The 10,000-nt window shown below is 48.6% G+C and overlaps 1 protein-coding gene across 3 annotated transcripts in view; it reads left to right on the top strand.

Moving 5' to 3' along the window:
- The window catches only part of LARP1 (La ribonucleoprotein 1, translational regulator), a 130,193-nt gene that overhangs the window by 28,837 nt on the left and 91,356 nt on the right, over positions 1 to 10,000 (top strand). The gene's annotated exons all lie outside the window — the stretch shown is intronic.

Here is a 10,000-nt window from a genome sequence, read left to right as displayed (position 1 = left end):
AGGGGGGGGGGGCCATAGCAGGAGAAGGGGTGGGGGGCATAGCAGGAGAAGGGGTGGGGGCCATAGCAGGAGAAGGGGGGGGGGGGCCATAGCAGGAGAAGGGGGGGGGGGCCATAGCAGGAGAAGGGGGGGGGGCCATAGCAGGAGAAGGGGGGGGGGGGCCATAGCAGGAGAAGGGGGGGGGGCCATAGCAGGAGAAGGGGGGGGGGGGCCATAGCAGGAGAAGGGGGGGGGGGGCCATAGCAGGAGAAGGGGGGGGGGGGGCCATAGCAGGAGAAGGGGGGGGGGGCCATAGCAGGAGAAGGGGGGGGGGCCATAGCAGGAGAAGGGGGGGGGGGCCATAGCAGGAGAAGGGGGGGGGGCCATAGCAGGAGAAGGGGGGGGGGCCATAGCAGGAGAAGGGGGGGGGGGCCATAGCAGGAGAAGGGGGGGGGGGCCATAGCAGGAGAAGGGGGGGGGGCCATAGCAGGAGAAGGGGGGGGGGGCATAGCAGGAGAAGGGGGGGGGGCATAGCAGGAGAAGGGGGGGGCCATAGCAGGAGAAGGGGGGGGCCATAGCAGGAGAAGGGGGGGGGGCCATAGCAGGAGAAGGGGGGGGGCCATAGCAGGAGAAGGGGGGGGGCCATAGCAGGAGAGGGGGCCCATAGCCAGTTTGAGGTGACCTCATTAGCTCCTGCCCCTGAGATTTTGGGGTCCTCATTGTCCTCTGTTCTTGTTTGTGGTCGTTTTGAGTTTCCTCGGTCGGACCCATATGGATTGTGATGGGTGTTGGATACGTCCGGCCATGTTGCGTCATTGTTTTGTTATGGGTGTACTGGAGAGTGTCGCCGTTTTCGTGGCTCGGTATTTGTGCACTTTTATGTTTGCTTTTCTGACTATTGGTAACCCTTTATTGGATTACTGAAGGCTGGCATTGTTCTGGCACTGAAGGACCTGAAGATCGCGCCGGTCTCCTGATATCTCCCTGTAGCTGCCGATATAATAGAAGTGCGTAGTTTCCATTGCGCTCGTTCCCCGGAGTCCTGTAATTTGCACGGCAGAGTCCATCGGGCTCCGAACCTTTTTATATAATCAGTGGGATCTTGTGGGATTTCTTGTACCAGCCTTCACGCTAATGAAAGGGGTATTTCCATTTTGGGCTGGGCTCAGAAAATCGAATCAGGTGCTACCGCAAATTGTGGACCTGACTGGCTCCATGTGCTCATCTAATGGGTGCCAGAGTGGCCTCATTACATGCATTGTGCGGGTCTGTGAAACCATTTTTTGAAATCTTTTTAATTCTCCATGCAGACCATCGATCCACATGGAAAATCGCCCATGTGCATTGTCGCACTGGATATTGGACTTGTGCTCTCCGATTATATACACTCGTCTGTTTGAGCCGTTATAAAATGACGCTTATTGTTATGATTGGAATCTACGAGGACCAACAGCTATCCTGAAACGGAGAGGCCCACAGCTTTGCACCCTCTACACGGGTTTTCCCTGCACAGCAAGAAACAGAGCACATTCCCTTTAAAAATAATGGAGTCCGCCGCTGTGTCCCTGCACCGCTGGCCGAGTGAGTTCCGCCATGAAACCTCCATACACATTAGACTAATGTTGGCTGAAGCGGCTGATATCAGCAGATTCGCCTGATAGTCTGTGTATTGTTTGGTCCATCTGACTCTTCCTCAATAAATATCGGGGGGACAGAAGGATCCACCATGTATGATTTAGTAGTTTTGATCCATTTCGAAGAAGTAAGCTGCAATCAACATCTGTACCGTGGAGAATATTGATGAGCGGTCACTACTCTGGTGGCCGGTAATCGTAACTGGTAAAGAACGGACACTACCATGCTCAGGTGCTCGGTACTCCTAACTAGTGATGAGCGGGCACTACCATGCTCGGGTGCTCAATACTCGTAACTAGTGATGAGCGGGCACTACCATGCTCGGGTGCTCAGTACTCGTAACTAGTGATGAGCGAGCACTACCATGCTCGGGTGCTCAGTACTCGTAACTAGTGATGAGCGGGCACTACCATGCTCGGGTGCTCAGTACTCGTAACTAGTGATGAGCGAGCACTACCATGCTCGGGTGCTCAGTACTCGTAACTAGTGATGAGCGGGCACTACCATGCTCGGGTGCTCAGTACTCGTAACTAGTGATGAGCGGGCACTACCATGCTCGGGTGCTCAATACTCGTAACTAGTGATGCGTGAGCACTACCATGCTCGGGTGCTCAGTACTCGTAACTAGTGATGAGCGGGCACTACCATGCTCAGGTGCTCGGTACTCCTAACTAGTGATGAGCGGGCACTACCATGCTCGGGTGCTCAATACTCGTAACTAGTGATGAGCGGGCACTACCATGCTCGGGTGCTCAGTACTCGTAACTAGTGATGAGCGGGCACTACCATGCTCGGGTGCTCAATACTCGTAACTAGTGATGCGTGAGCACTACCATGCTCGGGTGCTCAGTACTCGTAACTAGTGATGAGCGGGCACTACCATGCTCAGGTGCTCAGTACTCGTAACTAGTGATGAGTGAGCACTACCATGCTCGGGTGCTCTGTACTTGTAACTAGTGATGAGCGGGCACTACCATGCTCAGGTGCTCAGTACTCATAATGAGCAGTCTGATGCTCTGAGGGGCGTAACTCAAGTACCCAGGTATAATGGCAGTTAATGAGGAACGCAAGCATTTTTCCAAAAGAGCTTCCCATTGACATCCATTGTACACAAGTCAAGCCTGTCCAAGCGTGCAACTGCTGGTTACCAGTCCCGAGCATGGTAGTGCCCGCTCATCACTAGTTACGAGTAATGAGCACCCGAGCATGGTAGTGCCCGCTCATCACTAGTTACGAGTACTGAGCACCTGAGCATGGTAGTGCCCGCTCATCACTAGTTACGAGTAATGAGCACCCGAGCATGGTAGTGCCCGCTCATCACTAGTTACGAGTACTGAGCACCTGAGCATGGTAGTGCCCGCTCATCACTAGTTACGAGTAATGAGCACCTGAGCATGGTAGTGCTCGCTCATCACTAGTTACGAGTAATGAGCACCCGAGCATGGTAGTGCCCGCTCATCATTAGTTACGAGTAATGAGCACCCGAGCATGGTAGTGCTCACTCATCACTAGTTACGAGTACTGAGCACCTGAGTATGGTAGTGCCCGCTCATCACTACTTACGAGTAATGAGCACCCGAGCATGGTAGTGCTCGCTCATCACTAGTTACGAGTACAGAGCACCCGAGCATGGTAGTGCCCGCTCATCACTAGTTATGACTGGTCATTGACCCTCACGGTTAGGATGTGTTGAATGTCCTCCATATTATTACATATTACCATGCTTGCTTGTGTTGATACTGTCATACTGCAATCTCTCAAGCAAGGGCCAAACTTCTCAGAAGTGAGTGCAGAGCATGAGCTGTCCCCGAGTGATTGGCTGGGCACGCTGTGAGCAGGCTGTGCCTCCCGTACTATAGGGATTTGCTGTTCCTCCCAGAGGTCGTCATGTGGAGCCTCCAGCACAAGTAAATAGCAGTGTTCTATGTACACTTCATATCTTTTATATTTGGATCAGGCAAATACTCCGTTACAGCTCACAGAAGAAAGACTATTCACTATTTAACATTTTTATTCAACAGATTCTGGAAATTGTAAAATATTTTATTGTAAGAATTCGGGAAAAGCATTGTGCAGCAATTTAGACAGTTAAGTTGTGACTAGTGGTGAGCGAGCACTGCCATGCACGAGTGCTCTGTACTCCTAACGTCTAGTCGCATGTACTCTACTTTTGTACTGAGTATAATGGAAGTCAATGGGGGACTCAAGCATTTTTTTCCCCCCAGAAAATCTTACTCAAATATGCTCAAGTCCCTCATGGACTAACCTGATACTCTGCACAAGAGTCAAGCCTGTTTGAGCATCCATCTGGACTTTACGAGTACTGAGCATATGGTAGTGCTCGCTTATTGCTAGTTATGAGTACCGAGCATGGTAGTGCCCGCTCACACTAGTTACGAGTACCAAGCACCCGAGCATGGTAGTGCCCGCTCACACTAGTTACGAGTACTGAGCACCTGAGCATGGTAGTGCCCGCTCATCACTAGTTACGAGTACCAAGCACCCGAGCATGGTAGTGCCCGCTCACACTAGTTACGAGTACTGAGCACCTGAGCATGGTAGTGCCCGCTCATCACTAGTTACGAGTACCAAGCACCCGAGCATGGTAGTGCCCGCTCATCACTAGTTACGAGTACTGAGCTCCTTAGCATGGTACTGCCCGCTCATCACTAGTTACGAGTACCAAGCACCCGAGCATGGTAGTGCCCGCTCATCACTAGTTACGAGTACTGAGCACCTGAGCATGGTAGTGCCCGCTCATCACTAGTTACGAGTACCAAGCACCCGAGCATGGTAGTGCCCGCTCATCACTAGTTACGAGTACTGAGCTCCTGAGCATGGTACTGCCCGCTCATCACTAGTTACGAGTACTGAGCACCCGAGCATGGTAGTGCCCGCTCATCACTAGTTACGAGTACTGAGCTCCTGAGCATGGTAGTGCCCGCTCATCACTAGTTACGAGTACTGAGCACCCGAGCATGGTAGTGCTCGCTCATCACTAGTTACGAGTACTGAGCACCAGAGCATGGTAGTGCCCGCTCATCACTAGTTACGAGTACTGAGCTCCTGAGCATGGTAGTGCCCGCTCATCACTAGTTACGAGTACTGAGCACCCGAGCATGGTAGTGCCCGCTCATCACTAGTTACGAGTACTGAGCACCTGAGCATGGTAGTGCCCGCTCATCACTAGTTACGAGTACTGAGCTCCTGAGCATGGTAGTGCCCGCTCATGACTAGTTACGAGTACTGAGCACCCGAGCATGGTAGTGCCCGCTCATCACTAGTTACGAGTACTGAGCTCCTGAGCATGGTAGTGCCCGCTCATTACTAGTTACGAGTACTGAGCACCCGAGCATGGTAGTGCCCGCTCATCACTAGTTACGAGTACTGAGCGCCTGAGCATGGTAGTGCCCGCTCATCACTAGTTACGAGTACTGAGCTCCTGAGCATGGTAGTGCCCGCTCATCACTAGTTACGAGTACCGAGCACCGAGCATGGTAGTGCCCGCTCATCACTAGTTACGAGTACTGAGCACCCGAGCATGGTAGTGCCCACTCACTAGTTGCAAGTACTGAGCACCCGAGCATGGTAGTGCTCACTCATCACTAGTTACAAGTACTGAGCACCTGAGCATGGTAGTGCCCGCTCATCACTAGTTACGAGTACTGAGCACCCGAGCATGGTAGTGCCCGCTCATCACTAGTTACGAGTACTGAGCACCCGAGCATGGTAGTGCCCGCTCATCACTAGTTACAAGTACTGAGCACCTGAGCATGGTAGTGCCCGCTCATCACTAGTTACGAGTACTGAGCACCCGAGCATGGTAGTGCCCGCTCATCACTAGTTACGAGTACTGAGCTCCTGAGCATGGTAGTGCCCGCTCATCACTAGTTACGAGTACTGAGCACCCGAGCATGGTAGTGCCCACTCACTAGTTGCAAGTACTGAGCACCCGAGCATGGTAGTGCTCGCTCATCACTAGTTACGAGTACTGAGCACCCGAGCATGGTAGTGCCCGCTCATCACTAGTTACGAGTACTGAGCACCCGAGCATGGTAGTGCCCGCTCATCACTAGTTACGAGTACTGAGCACCCGAGCATGGTAGTGCCCGCTCATCACTAGTTACGAGTACTGAGCACCCGAGCATGGTAGTGCCCGCTCATCACTAGTTACGAGTACTGAGCTCCTGAGCATGGTAGTGCCCGCTCATCACTAGTTACGAGTACTGAGCTCCTGAGCATGGTAGTGCCCGCTCATCACTAGTTACGAGTACTGAGCACCCGAGCATGGTAGTGCCTGCTCATCACTAGTTACGAGTACCGAGCATGGTAGTGCCCGCTCATCGCTAGTTACGAGTACCGAGCTCCCGAGCATGGTAGTGCCCGCTCATCACTAGTTACGAGTACTGAGCACCCGAGCATGGTAGTGCTCGCTCATCACTAGTTACGAGTACTGAGCACCCGAGCATGGTAGTGCCCGCTCATCACTAGTTACCAGTACTGAGCACCCGAGCATGGTAGTGCCCGCTCATCACTAGTTACGAGTACTGAGCACCCGAGCATGGTAGTGCCCGCTCATCACTAGTTACGAGTACCGAGCATGGTAGTGCCCGCTCATCACTAGTTACGAGTACCGAGCATGGTAGTGCCCGCTCATCGCTAGTTACGAGTACCGAGCATGGTAGTGCCCGCTCATCGCTAGTTACGAGTACCGAGCTCCCGAGCATGGTAGTGCCCGCTCATCACTAGTTATGAGTACTGAGCATGGTAGTGCCCGCTCATCGCTAGTTACGAGTACTGAGCACCCGAGCATGGTAGTGCCCGCTCATCACTAGTTACGAGTACTGAGCACCCGAGCATGGTAGTGCCTGCTCATCACTAGTTACGAGTACCGAGCATGGTAGTGCCCGCTCATCGCTAGTTACGAGTACCGAGCACCCGAGCATGGTAGTGCCCGCTCATCGCTAGTTACGAGTACCGATCATCTCAGCATCGTAGTGTTCACTCATTCTAGTCCAGCATTTGAGGCCTGGTCCACAACATGACACCTTTCATAATGCACATCGTGTCTTCCAAAAGTTGAGATCCGGACCTGCGGCTCAGTAAGAGTATGTGCATGAGTGTAATAAGTTCTTCACTATGCGTTAGGTTTGGACTTTGGTGGTCTTCACCGCAACCACCTAAAATAGCTTGTGTCACTGCGTGGAGGGATTAGTGTTCTTGTCAAAGTAAATGGAAACTTTAGTCAAACTAGATGGACCCTTACGGAGACCGACCTTAAAGGGGTTGGCCACTTACTCTTTTTAATGCAGCTTTCCTCACAGACAAGGAAGTGGCCAACACCTTTAAGGCTGCACAGGCTTTGCAAGAAATCGAAAACCAATAAATTGGCCATCTCGCATGTTGTGGAATGGTTACACGAGGGCCACTTCCATTTTCCTCTATACAGGAGATGGTGGGCCGATCTTGGCAAAATGCCCAACTTTTACCTTAAGTGCAACTTTAAAGGGGTATTCTCATCTCAAGATCCTATCCCAATATGTAGTAGGTGTAATAAGAATTTTAGCAATTACCTCAAATTAGAATTGTAGTCTAGTTCTTCTGATTAGCCATGTCTCTTACCTCATGTGCAGGGCATTGCAGTAGCTTAGGTATCCATGGTTCTGTCCACGAGCATCTAACTGTCACTATATTGAGTGTATGTAACCATAGATACCTAAGCTGCAATGCCTGCACATGAGGTAAGAGACAGTCGTAGCTATAGATACCTCATGTGCAGGGCATTGCAACATCGGTAAGAAACATGGCTATATCAGGAGAACTATACTACATTTCTAATTGGAGGTATTTTATAATATTATTACACCTACTACATATCGGGATAGGATCTTGGAGATGGGAATGCCAAAATTTAATGCCAAAATATTTTGTCTGTATTGCGTCCGCAATCCCTCCCCCATTCACAGGTCTTTCCATTTTAACTTGCCCCTAAAATGCTATAAAGTTCAGGACATTAGACTAACAGTTGAGCGAGGAATTCTTTTTTGCTTACATGGGAGTTTGAGGATGCTTAGAAAACTCTTCCCATTCATTTCTATGGAAAATCCACTTTTCGTTAATATGGCGTTTTCCCTTTGTAAACAGGTTTTGAAAAATTAAAAAAAAGTTAAAAAAAAAAAAACAACCCATGCTTATTTGAATCTGCCTCCAGACTAGGCCATTTGAAAGGCAACAAATAAGAAAATTTAGGATAAAAAAAACTCAGCATTAACAGCATCAGGGGGAAAAAAAACTAAGCGGTTTCTACTTGAAAAAAAAAAAAGTTTTCAGGGTTTTTTGTTTTTTTTTTTTTAAAAAACTTGCAAATGGAAACTGCCCCAAAAACTATTTGGAGCAGTTTTTTTAAACCTGAAGTTGCGTTTAGGTGTTTGTTGTTTTTTTTTTTTTTGCTTTGTTTTTTATGCTAAGGTATTGTTTGCTGCCTTTTTGATTGGACACAGCCAAGTTTGGACTAGATCCCATAAGGATTTAATTCAAAGAAGTGACATGTTGTTTTTTTTTTAAAAAAAAGTGCTTTTTGCAGCATTTGTTTTTTTTTTTTTTAAAAGCATAAATGCTGCAAAAAGCACTTTTTTTTTTTTTTTTTTTTTTTTCTTTTCAGCAGCTCTTTTCCTGCTAAGAGATGCAGTTTTATGTGCAGAAAAAAAATCTGCAATGTGTGCACACAGCCAAAGTTTGTTTTTTTGGGGGTCCCCCCCCCCCCTCTTTTACCGCCATAGTGTTTTTGTTTTTTGTTTTTTTTTTTAAAAGAAACTAAGGCTGTGTGCACACATGGCAGATTTTTTTCCTGCACATATAACTGCATCTCAGCAGGAAAAAAGCTGCTGCAAAAAAATATGCGCTTTTTGCAGCACTTAGGCTTTTTTTTTAAATATGCCTTTTTTATCTATTGATAGGAAAAACACAGGGAAAAAAAGCAAAATTGACGAGCTGCTTTTTCTGCAACAAAATCATCAAGAAAAAATAAGCAACGTGGGCACCGCACTTCAGGATTCTCATAGGCTTTGCTGGGATGCATTTTTCCTTGTAGTATTAAAATCTGCAAGAATAAAAAAAAAGCAGCAAATCCGCTACATGCGCAGCACACAGCCTAAAGCTGTGTGTGCAGGCTGCATTTTTTTTTTTATGCAGTTTTGTGACAAAAACGCATGTGTATCCTTATGCTAGCAAAGTCCGTGAGAATTAAGGGCTGTGCACATGCTGCTTCTTTTTTTTTTTTTTCCTTGCAGATTTTGGTGCAGAAAAAAACAAACTGCAGCATATCAATTCTTGGTGTTTTGGTTTTTTTTTCCAGCTCTTCCACCCATTGACTTCCTTATGAAAAACCCATGTAAAAAAAAAAACCCCTCAAACACTGCAAAAATGCACCTCATTTTTTTTTGTCTTTCTCACAGAAGATGCAGTTTTGGGTGCAGAAAATTTCTGCACCAAAAACTCAGCGTGTGAACAGCAACGTATTTTGGAGCAGATCCGCACCAAATAAATAAATATTTCTTGTTCTAATGTGAGCTAAGCAGACGCCAGATATTTCTGCTGCTGCTTATCTCCCTCTACAGAAATTGTACCCACACGTCGCCGAGCCAAATGTGTGTTATGGAGGAGTGGAGATCATTTAATTGCAGTCTTATGCCTGCCTCAGATAAATCGGGCGCTTGCTCGTTATCAGAGGTACGTAGCGTGCGCCCTGTCCTCGGAGAGGCCGGCTTCCTTGTGGTGCTGGGATGTCGCATCTCTCCAAGGCTTCAGTTGCTGTTTATATGTAACCTGCTTTCTCAGGAGAGGCGAGTGTTGGGGGCAGGGCGCTATCTGTACCATGAAATTCCTTTAATCTCTTCTTAAATATAGCTTAGACCTTGGCCAAAGTCATCACAAGAACGCGGCCACTTAATAAAAAAAAAAACACCTTACACCTAATCCATTTTTTCCTCCTCCTATACCTGAGGGGGATCTTGTATTGACTCAGGTGGCTGCTCTCATGGCGGTTGTCACTTTTCCGTCTTAAAATAGCTTTCCCCTTGAAACGCGTTTCGGTGTGTGCGGTGTCCAATGTGTGCAAGACACGTCTCCCTTCATATCAGTGACTCATGCCTGTTGCTGGCCGCTCAGGTGTAAACTCCGATGAAAGGACACATTACGGCTTGTTAATATTTTATCTCCTAATTATGGAGTCATGATAAGCCTCCTTTACACGGGTATACAAAATGGCGTTATCACCACTTCCTCACTACACGTGAGGGGGGCCGGAGATCTCCAGATTATGAGGGAATTATTTGTTTGGAGGGGTTGCTCTTGGAGAGCTTCAAAATGGCTGCCAAGACCTCCAAAG

The sequence above is a fragment of the Anomaloglossus baeobatrachus genome, chromosome 4 (genome assembly GCF_048569485.1).
Source record: "Anomaloglossus baeobatrachus isolate aAnoBae1 chromosome 4, aAnoBae1.hap1, whole genome shotgun sequence".
Classification (NCBI taxonomy): domain Eukaryota; kingdom Metazoa; phylum Chordata; class Amphibia; order Anura; family Aromobatidae; genus Anomaloglossus; species Anomaloglossus baeobatrachus.
The sequence above is the reverse complement of the archived record's forward strand: the minus strand, read 5'-3'. Positions and strand labels throughout refer to the sequence as shown.